General features: G+C 40.9%; 1 protein-coding gene across 1 annotated transcript in view; it reads left to right on the top strand.

Moving 5' to 3' along the window:
• The first annotated feature begins 548 nt into the window (after positions 1–548).
• LOC116314916 (caM kinase-like vesicle-associated protein) overlaps positions 549–10938 on the top strand; it is a 41459-nt gene continuing 31069 nt past the window's right edge. Inside the window, exon 1 of the mRNA XM_031733071.2 lies at positions 549–697. The gene's annotated coding sequence lies outside the window, so the exon portion shown is untranslated. The remainder of the gene's footprint in view (positions 698–10938) is intronic.

Raw genomic sequence — 10938 nt, 5'->3', positions numbered from 1 at the left:
AGGTAAATCAGTCCATCACACTGAGCCATAGCAGAAGCTTCATGGCTCTGATTTGCTGCCAGCACATCGGTCAGAGTTTTTTTCTATTCGTGTCATTACATCACCAGCACCCGGCGTTCCCTTCCGTTCTGACGGCTAAGTTTTTTTTTTTAACACAGTTGCTGGTAGCAAACTTGCACACGCATAATACTTTCACACCGCTTTTATGTGTCAATCAATCACTCGAGGTTACAACGGAATGAGCCTATCTGAAGGTTACATCTCAACTCGCTGAATCCTTTAACCCTGAAATCACTTTTTTTTTCTTTTAACTTACTTCTTTTCTTTCCGCTTTTCTTTGTTTTATCAGTATATCTGAGATTATCTCCTGTCTCTGCGCCCCCCTCCTCCTCCTCCGTACCCACTGTGTCCTATTCGCTGTGCCGTGCGCTCCGGACCCTTCGCTCCCTTTCCTCCCCTCCTCCCCTCCTCTCTCCTCCTATCTCCCCTCCTGCTCTCCGTGCAGATCTCGACGCACACGGGCACAACAGATGGTACAGTACCACAGGCTGCAGGAGCGCTAGAATCGGCTGTAGAAGTACTTTTTATTTCTCTGAACTTCACAGGGACGTAAAGTGTAATAGGAGTGGGGAGTGAGGACAGACTCGACTTTGACAGGCACTGGATCCTACGTTTAGTGACGGAATTTGGAGTCAAGGTAAGTTGTGGTGTTTTTTTTCTTTTCTGAATAGCCGTCCACATTTTGGAATGGAAAAGAGGGGGAAAAGCGACCACGTACAGGTTTTATTTTATCGATCTGTTTAGTAAACCCAAACATTTGGGTTTGTTCTGTAGAATGTGCTGAATAAACTGACTATTGCAACCTGACGATTTTGGTGACTATATATCCATATATATATATATATATATATATATTTAATAAAGTTATGTGACATCATTAAGACTTTTTCATTAGTGATCGCATCCACAAAAAAGCTGGATTTGAATATGTAACAAAGTCCGCTAATAAGAACAATATAGAAGAATGAACCGGAATCCTTAACACCTCTAATCCTTGTTTAATTATTTATTTATTCTTAACAGCAAGTTTCACTCTAGTTTCTATTCCCAGAGTTTATTACAGCACTCTATCGTCACTGGCTCCCCCGGCACAAATACATGCACAGTACGTGCTGATGCTGAACGTGCAGGAGATGCTCTCACATCACCCAGATAAATGAAATCATAAAACGATCAGTGTTGGCGATTGCCGCTCCGCAGAGCAAACTTTCACCGTGGGGAAAAAAACGCTGGCAAACGGTGACATGTCAAAGGTTAATAATGTTCCAATGTTGAGACCTGCTGTTGAACGAGGTTTACCTTAAGTTATTCTGTCATTGCTCAGAAGCAGATGAAAACTTCCAGATGTGAATGTAAAAAAATGACTTAACCTTCCTGTCGTGTTCGGGTCAAATCCGGTCAAATTAATCAACAAAAAGTTGATTAATGACATGTTTTTTATTATGCCTCACATATGTCATGAGGGGCAAATGTTTTAGGTAGCGGTAATTTAAACCACTAAATTGCACTGATGACCTTAGTATTAATTCAATTAAGTTTAGTTTTGTTGGAAATCTTTGATTTTTTTTATTTTTTATGCTGAAATCAGGATCTCTCAAGAACAGCTAGCAATGGATAGAAGCCGTACCCTTGCCAGATGATTGAGTCACACTCAGAATTACATAGGAAAATAAATACTACAGCATTTCCATTATAGAGTCATGCCATTCATCATTAACTCATGTCCTTAAGGTACTTTAAGGAGGGTGATGCACTGGTGAGCTGTATGTAATGATTTGTTTAGTCCCAGAAGAGGTCCAGACCTCCGCTTAACCCCATGTGGCCCCAGTGGCAGCAGGAAAGTGCAGCAGATTACCACCTAGCCTCACAATTTGTACACAATTAGATCTCCGGGGAGAGAGCTGCTCCAACTTTGCATTGCAACTGCTCTTGACTCTGCGTGAGCTTGTGGCACAATAGAGACTGCTTTGAAAAAGGCAAATGCAAATGTACGAATCTGTTATTGTTGGTTTATCTACGAGGACAACAGTAACATTGCTAATTAATAGAAATAATTGGGAGAAGAGCAGAGCTGGTTCCCCTGGTCTGTGGAAGTAGCTGTGGGATCACTTTCACGAGGTTTGCTCATTCAAATCTGTGCTTTTTCTCAAAGTACTGCAGCACATTCAATTATGTAATATCACACTGTATCCTTTGTCTTTGAGATAGTTTATTTGTGCTCATTAAAATTTTTGTGGGACCGTTGAGAGCCACTAATGTGCAAGACCAACATAAAAAGCTGAGTTGAGCTGAGCGCCTGTACTGTGTGTAGATCTGAACACAGAGTGAGCCACAATATTGGTACATAAATCGGTATGTACTGCAGTGAGATATCACACAGAGGACCGGTGAGATTATCATATATATATAGCATTTCTTTTCTGCTCTAACAAGTGGAAACAGTGATGCAGTGATGAGGAGGAGCAGAGGAGTTTGCTCATTTTGGAGGAGGCTGTGCTGCTTACACAGATGCTCCCAGTGTGGTATTTTTCATTACATTGTTTTCAGTGTTGTGAGAAAATAAACATAGTGGGCGAGGGGAGTTTAATGACTTAAGTTAGAAGAAACATCCACGGACTGTGGCAGGGTTAGATCTAAAGTAATAAGAGATGGGATGGGCTGTTTTTATGAGGACTGTAGCGTGTGAGTGCGGTCTCTCCTTTTGAAGAGCAGAATCAAAAAGCATGTGGATACTCAGCCACTGCAGAGGCTGACTGTTGTATTGACTTTACATAACACAGATGTGAGGTATGCCTCATAGATACACATTTTTTACCATTTAAACTGCTTATTTCACTTTTTAAAAAATATTTTTCCAGACTTAATAAGCATGCCAAACATATTAAATGCTACATTTCAGCAGAGAGGAAATTAAATCGCATGATGCATTGTTGCTCATTAGAAACCATTTCCAAACAGCCTGCAGACCCTCAGTTTCATAAATGTGGTGCCATGCAAATATGATGTGATGCTCACAGCAAACCATATACTGTAAACAAAATAAATCATGCTGACTTCCACTTCCACGTACGTCAAATGCTGCCACTATTATCTCCGATTCAGGGTGCCCTGTTTAAATTAATATGCTTCATTTGACGGCTTTCCTAATTTTGCTGCGGCTCCTGTCCGCCCATCAAATTGAAGCCGAAGCTGGCCTCACATGACTCAAGCGGCCAAGCAGGAATAAGTGACACCACCAAGTCAGAGACTAAGTGCACAGTGGCTGCTGTATCCGTGCTTGTAGCACTCCATTTACAGTGAATCAATACCCCGCTGTGACAAGTGAGTGAGAGGAAAATAAGGGGGATACTATAGTAAAAAATCCTGCAGTGATACCTGTGGCAGCTGTTAAGCAGTCACGCAATGCAGCATCTAACATTAAGCTGCTAATCTCAACATGAAAGAGAAGACGCTCACGTTTGTGACAGAGAGGGAGGTTGCATTTAAAATGAGTACACTGAGCATACAGTGTATGCATACATTACTGGTTGACTGTCAGAATCCTTGTAAGCTCCTACGGTAGAGCTCCTATAGTAATGAATTTTCAATACAAACAGCCTTCCAGATCATCCTCTGACTGTTAACACACCCACAGCAGTTATAATAATAAATGTTATTACTGATTTATTATTATACATTGGGAGGCTGATAAAAGCAGAAGAAAATACATCTGTGGAATCGACCATCATCACTTTCACGTGTGGCATGCAACAGTCAGCATCTGGAATTGCGCATCGATGTATAAAATCCATAAAATATAAAATCCGTCAGGTGGACTGTCAGCTGCACTGTCAGCTGCACTGAGCATCATCCTCTGTTTTTTAATCACACGGGACATTTCATGTATTTTTTTTCTCTGTCCTTCTATCCAGTTTGAAGTTGGGTGACTGTTTGAAAACGCAGATGCAAAAAAACTCTTTGTGCATCAATCCAGTGTTTAGAATCTAATTATGTTCTTTTTCTTTTTCACATAGACTCTGTATGAAAGATGGACATAGCTTCTGTGGAAAGTGAACTCAGTGCATTCTTACTAATCAGTGAGAGACTCCTCACAAAAGAACTCTTCCCTGACCACTTCAAGTCTTACTAAATATGACGTGATGTTGGAGTCCAGACTGGTTTGACTGGCTTCAGAAACTAAGATGCAACAATTACAAGTTACTCTGACCAAGGCTTTAAAAGTCACAGTAGTTACGTCCATCTTTCATATACAATCAGTGGAATCCAATGAATCCACACCCACAGAGCTCTAATGATATACATTAGATGAGTTTATTTAAAAAAAAAAAAATTTAATAAATGGAACTTAAAACTATTTTGTGAAATCTATCTCAGCTGATGTCTTTTTACTCGTGAGATCCTAGTCTAATATCAGAGATCAAGTTTTCAGAGGCTGTAAAATAGGCTCTGACATCTGCACGCCTCAAGAGTTGTTCAGTATAATGATACTTCCACAGCACTGAGCTACAGACTGTAGTTGCACATGCAATATGTATCAGGAAACTATTTTTGTCCATGTTTCAACTTCCACACACCACTGACTGTGCAGTGCCTCGCATGGATCATTGTTTACTCTCACCTTTACTTTTTTAAGATGCTTTGTTTGTTTCTCTCCTTAGTATTGCAGTTCTGCTTATTTACTGCAACGTGTTTTGTAATTTGGTGTTGTGAGGGAGGCAGAAGCTCACGGGAAAAAAAAAAAGACACCAGTGCACGCTCTGTAGAACAGATCAGCTGTGGATTGTCAGTCTCTCGCCGTTGCTTTCTTATTAGGCTGGTTTCTTATCTGCAGGCACTTGGGACAAGTTGTTGACATGAGTCATTATGGGTCGTACCAGGGGAAGACACGGAGCGTGGTTGTGTTGTAACATGTCACGCTGCCGGCTCTGTTTACGGAGAGGAAACAATTAAGAGCCTTATAAATTGAGAGAGTGTGTCCATGTGGAAATCATGCAGGAAGGAGTTGTTTCTATCCTCAAACCTCATCTTTAGAGAAAGGGTTACCACAGCACCGTGAAGCTTCAAAGAGCCACCCTGCCTGGCCATCCACAAATAGAAAATTTAAAGGGGAATTTTAAATTGAAGCAGATTAATATTTCACCTCAGGATTGATTCGCTCTGCCGTTGTCTGACATTTTCATCCGCAAGTGAGTTGCTTATGCAAAAATCAGGCAGTGACGTTGGTGTGGTCCTGATCTGGCACATCTCCTCCTTTTCACACTGCATTAGAAGTAATGGGCTACCTATTGCTGTCATTGGCAGTTTGTCACCCCACTTTGCCTGCTCTGTTATTTTCTCATTCACAGTAGTAAGAAGAAAAAGGGGGTTAAAGCGGTGTTGATTTGTTGTGTTGCATCTTGAAAAAAAGTGTTGTTTTCCTTAATATTTGAGGGTCTAAAGAAAATTTAGACGTTGACATTTTGCACATCATTGCATGTCTGCAGTATGTTTCTGCAGACATGCAACGTTTTGTTTCTGTATGGAACAAAACGCTGATGAAATGTGTTGAAATTTCTAACGATATTTCCTTTTAATTTCTGGAATCAGTTAAAAAAAAATTACTGTCGATGTAACAAGATTATTATCTGGGACAAAAAAATGAAGCACTTTCATGTTTGTTGTGTTCAGCGCATGAGGAATGTTATTGGTTTTTCGGTCTCTTTTAATATTGTCTCGCCTACATGTGGCTCTGGTCCCTGTTGCATGTTGCACAGTTGAAGGACAGGGGCAATCTGTTTTCATTAAAGTTGCATGACAGGTCCTGAATACAACGGGGCTGTTGCGTGACTACAATCAATGGCGCTCTGGTCATTTGTCACCGTGGTCACGTGGGTAGAGATGTGCCTTGAGTTGCCCCCTGAATCAGGACTTAATGGGAGTCTGAATTCAGCCTGAGGGATAGAAAGTGTTTTTTAGACACCTTCAAACGGAGGCGTATTTCAGCTTGAGCAGGCTGTATTGTCTGTGTGTGTTTTCTGACTTCGCTCTGGATTTCAAGCAAGATGACAAGCTCAGATTTGTCAGTTTGCAGTTTTCAGAAGTGCAACACTGCGGCTTTGGCTTCTGGCAGAAAGGAGGAGAATGGGGAGGAAAGTCTCGGTGATAGAGCTGGCAGCTTTTAAGATAGTGTGCAATTAAATCAGAAATGTTAAAGGAGGGCAAGGATTTTGTTTTTTTCTAAAGGAGGCAACTTCAATCATACGTGAACTGCAGGCTTAATCACTATTGTCTCATTGTATATTCTCAAATTAGTAATTTAAAATGGAAGTAGGATTCTGATTTTTAATCGTTGTTTAAATAGCTTGGCATTGACTACTTGTATGCAGCTGCCATTATCTTTATTGCCTCAATAAAACAGAGCATTAAACTTGGGGTATCTGAGCGGTTGTTGACCACTTTGGGGACCATGGAAACTGGTTGTGAACACAACATTGACAATTTATCACCTTGAGAGAGAAAGCTAAAGCAAACAGTTGACACCATGCTGTTACACAACTTCATAAAAAGCTGTATAATGAACCACAGGAGACGAGGGCCCGGAAAACAGGACCCCAGAAGCAGAGGCCCAAAGCCAAAAGCTTGGGGTGATGCTCAAGGGATAGTTCAAGACTATAAAAGGAGGTTACAGAACAGAAACCTAAAACCACTAAAAAAGCCCACTATTCCCTCTCTTACATCTGATTTTCACTGTCTCAGCTCTTGAGGAAATTAGCACTCTTTTTAGGTGCTAAATGTACATGTTTGCCTATCTTGTGTGGGTGGAGTCTAGCCTTTTACTTTTAGAAGCAAAACAGAAAGTCATCTAATGGCTGATATCCTTATTAACCTCGTTATCCTTATTCTCAGAGTGTTTAAGACAACACAACCTTCTCAAGAAAAGTTATGTTCGAGATGATTTAAATCATGCAGTGATTTATATCAATGCATATAAAAGCACCGACATGCATAGACGATCCAGTGAAGCTCGGTGGACAGCTTATGAGAGGGGCTCTTACAAAAAAATGCAAAAAAGTGTCTTTCCCTGATGAGCATCTACTTACCTTATATAAAAGAAATAAATTCTCAGCGTCAGGAGCTGCCATTTCATTGCTCTAAAGGTCTTTGTATGGCGATATAATCCTAAAAGACAGAGCGATTAGAGCTTTAAAGCCTTGCATTTGTTGACACTATAAGACCTGCAAGTAAGCCTTCATACTGTTTTGAATTATGACTATATATTATGCTCCCAGGATCATTTAATACTGTCAGGATTCCAGCACAAAGAATGAGGCTAAAACTGTCTTACGCACTACAAGAATATATCAAAGCAACATATTTAATCACTGGAATACACCAGTGTAACTATTGTTAGATGCTCTCCTTGTGCCCTATTGATGGAACAGTTTTGCCTGTTTTCTCTCGTGGCTTTGCATGCAGCATATGGCTTTCAGTTCTTGGGAGAAATACACAGATACACTTGCCTCTTTCACCTCTCACACTTAGATTCAGAACACCTGGGTTCACAAACAGAGTTGACAACACTCTCATGACACCACTTAATGGGATTGTGGATTTTGGGTTGAATGAAACCCAGGATATCCCGAACTTGCTTGCTTTGCAGCACATATCCCAGCTGGAGTCAGCTCTCTTTCTCTGGTATTAGATTGGTTTGGGCTGATCTTGTGGTTTTGTGTTTATATTTATTTCCCGCTACAATTAGATATTTGTTTTTCCATTTGAAAGTTTAAAGTAAATCTAAATTTAGATGTTCATGAACAGTGGAACAGTAGGAGTGCTAACAATGGCCCAAAACAGTGTGTTTAGGTAAACAAGGAGCCGAACTCAATAATAAGTTTCTATATGCCAAACAGGACTGCACATTTAGGTGATAGTTCTAAGATCATCATTGCAAAAGACCCATCTATCCTTCATACATGTTGTTGTATTATAACATCCTGATGGTGTTCAGCCATATTCCAAGATTTCAGACAGTAGTTTTGTCTCAGTCTGTCCCATATCTGAGCAAATTTGTATCCTTTGCTAATTTGACAACCTTCTTCTTCAATAAGAAGTAGAAGTTTCACATTGAATGAATCCCACTCGACTACAGATAAGGGAGGAGGGAAACTGAGCCGAGGGAGCAGGTGGTAGACTTGAATGAGCAGATCTAATAAAAAATCATTCAAAACAACTGTTCCTGCTCTTCTTGCACGAAAGGCAACAACAGAAGCACTTATCTGTGCTGTAATGTACATGAATATTTTATCTCTACTCGCTGTTTGGTGACATAAACAAACGTCTTGGACATCCAAAAGATGAAAAAAAAGTCTTCCAATTTTAGTAATATGCAGCGTGCAACACACACCCTTCTGCTCAGTGCGCTTCTCTGCATTGAGCAGGAGCAGTACTGTACTATGATGCCACACTGACTGTGTAACCAAGGCAACTAACAACAGGCAGAGTGAATGGTCAGATTAGCTGCTGAAGTGTGAAAAGGAAGCGTTTCCGATTTTACATAAAGCAAAATGGTCAAGCCGTCGTACATCAAAACAGCCTGTGAAAAGCAGAAATGAACAATTTCCATGTGTGCACTTTATCTGGTTTTCTCTGTTGCATAAACAAATACCACAGAGAAGATCTGGAAATTTTGCAGATTCTCACATTAAAACAGGAATATTCAAACGCCTAGCTCAAAAGATGAAGCCGCGTAGCCTGACATTAGGCTGGAGATGAGCTAATCGCAGACTTCAGGAAGAGAGGGATTGGTGGGGGTGGATGCCTCCATTAGCGACTCGGATTCACACCTCAGTCATTCATCTCACTGCCTCCCACCGCAATGACCCCCCTGTCACATGTTCTGAGTCACCTGGCCCCTCGCCACTCCTCCCTGCTTGTTTTCTCAGCGTGGTATATACGCTTCTCTCCCTCTCATTCTCTTCTTATGGAGCGCAGCAGCACACAGAGAGGAGATTAACTGTATCACTGCCTAGACCAAGCAAGAAAAGAGAGGAAAGTATATTTAGGTACAGACAGCTACTACTGACTGGAGAAAGGCCTCAGAGGTAGGCTTTCTTCATTCACGTGGGAGGTAAAGAAGCACCAGTTCTAGGTTTTTTTGCAGTTAGCCTGTTCTTCCGGCTACATTAACTTATACAAAAAAGGCCAAGCAAGCATAGGAGGACCGACCCCATGGGTTTTTAGTGTACCTGCTCCTGTTTTCCCAGCACACATTCGTATACATTCATTTGCCACCAACCATCAAAGAGTTAAATGAGTCAGTCACTTCAGACTGGCTTTGTTGTGCCTCAACAGTTGCATGTTGTTTCTGCCAGGAACATTGTCGTCATGAGAGCATTATTAAAAGAGAGCCACATGTCAAGAAGCATGCGTCCTTTTAAAGGACTCTGTCACTGATACATAGCAACAGCAACGAGAACACTTAAATCTGCCGTACATGTTCAAAAAAGTGCCACCGGATGAAGAAGTGTTGTAACCTCAAGGGCCTTTTTGCAACTCTTCAGGAGCTTTTAGTCACATTACATGAGCGTTATTGGTAGAGTCTGTTCTATTTCAGTGGGCAAGTTATTGCAATTGCAATACAATGTAACAAAGCATTAATGTGCTGCTGGTTTCCCATAGTTGGCGTTATGTGTTTATATGTGCTTATAATTAACGTTGTGCCATCAATTTCAAATGCAATAGACAGGAGTTTTTTTAACCAGCACATGTAGAAGTAGTGCTTTTCCAGTCATTTACAAAGGACTCATCTGAGCCAGTAAGTGTGTTGCACTATGTTACTGTATCATCAGCTCATAGGTTACAGATTTACTCCATCTGTGTGTGCATATGTGTTCAGTATATTTGGCAAAAATCTCTTCTTATTTAACATTAAGTACAATGAAGACATTGTTAATGACAGTGTTGGGTAAACAAGGCTTTAACCACTTTTGGAGAGTAACTAGTTGCCAAGTTATTATCTTACTATAATGAGCCTATCGATGTATATGCACTACTAGTCAAGGGTTTGGACACACCTTCTCATTTAATGGTTTTTCTTTATTTTTATTTTTATGACTATTTTTATTGTAGATTCTCACTGAAGGCATCAAAACTATGAATGACCACATATGAAATTATGTAGTAAACAAAAAAGTGTGAAATAACTCAAAACATGTTTTATATTTTAGAGTCTTCAAAATAGCCTCCCTTAGCTTTGATTACTGCTTTGCACACTCTTGGCACTCTCTCGATGAGCTTCATGAGGTCATCACCTGAAATGGTTTTCCAACAGTCTTGAAGGAGTTCCCAGAGATGCTGAGCACTTGTTGGCCCTTTTGCCTTCACTCTGCGGTCCGTCTCATCCCAAACCATCTCGGTTGGGTTTAGGTCAGGTGACTGTGGAGGCCAAATCATGTGGCGATCCATCACTATCCTTCTTGGTCAAATAGCCCTTACACAGCCTGGAGGTGTCTTTGGGGTCATTGTCCTGTTAAAAAAATAAATGATGGTCCAACTAAGCACAAACCGGATGGGATGGCATATCGCTGCAGGATGCTGTGGTAGCCAGCCTTCCTACCACAGCATCATACCACACCATCACACCTCCTCCTCCATGCTTCACGGTGGAAACCATGCATGTAAAGGCCATCCGTTCACCTTTTCTGAGTCACACAAAAACACGGCGGATGGAACCAAACATCTCAAATTCGGACTCATCAGACCAAAGCACAGATTTCCACTGGTCTAATGTCCATGTGTTTCTTGGCCCAAACAAATCTCTTCTGCTTGCTGCTTTTCCTTAGTAGTGTTTCCTTAGCAGCTATTTGACCATAAAGGCCTGTTTCGCTCAATCTCCTCCTC

The sequence above is a fragment of the Oreochromis aureus genome, linkage group 5 (assembly GCF_013358895.1).
Source record: "Oreochromis aureus strain Israel breed Guangdong linkage group 5, ZZ_aureus, whole genome shotgun sequence".
Lineage (NCBI taxonomy): Eukaryota > Metazoa > Chordata > Actinopteri > Cichliformes > Cichlidae > Oreochromis > Oreochromis aureus.
This window is presented reverse-complemented; position numbering and strand designations above follow the sequence as displayed.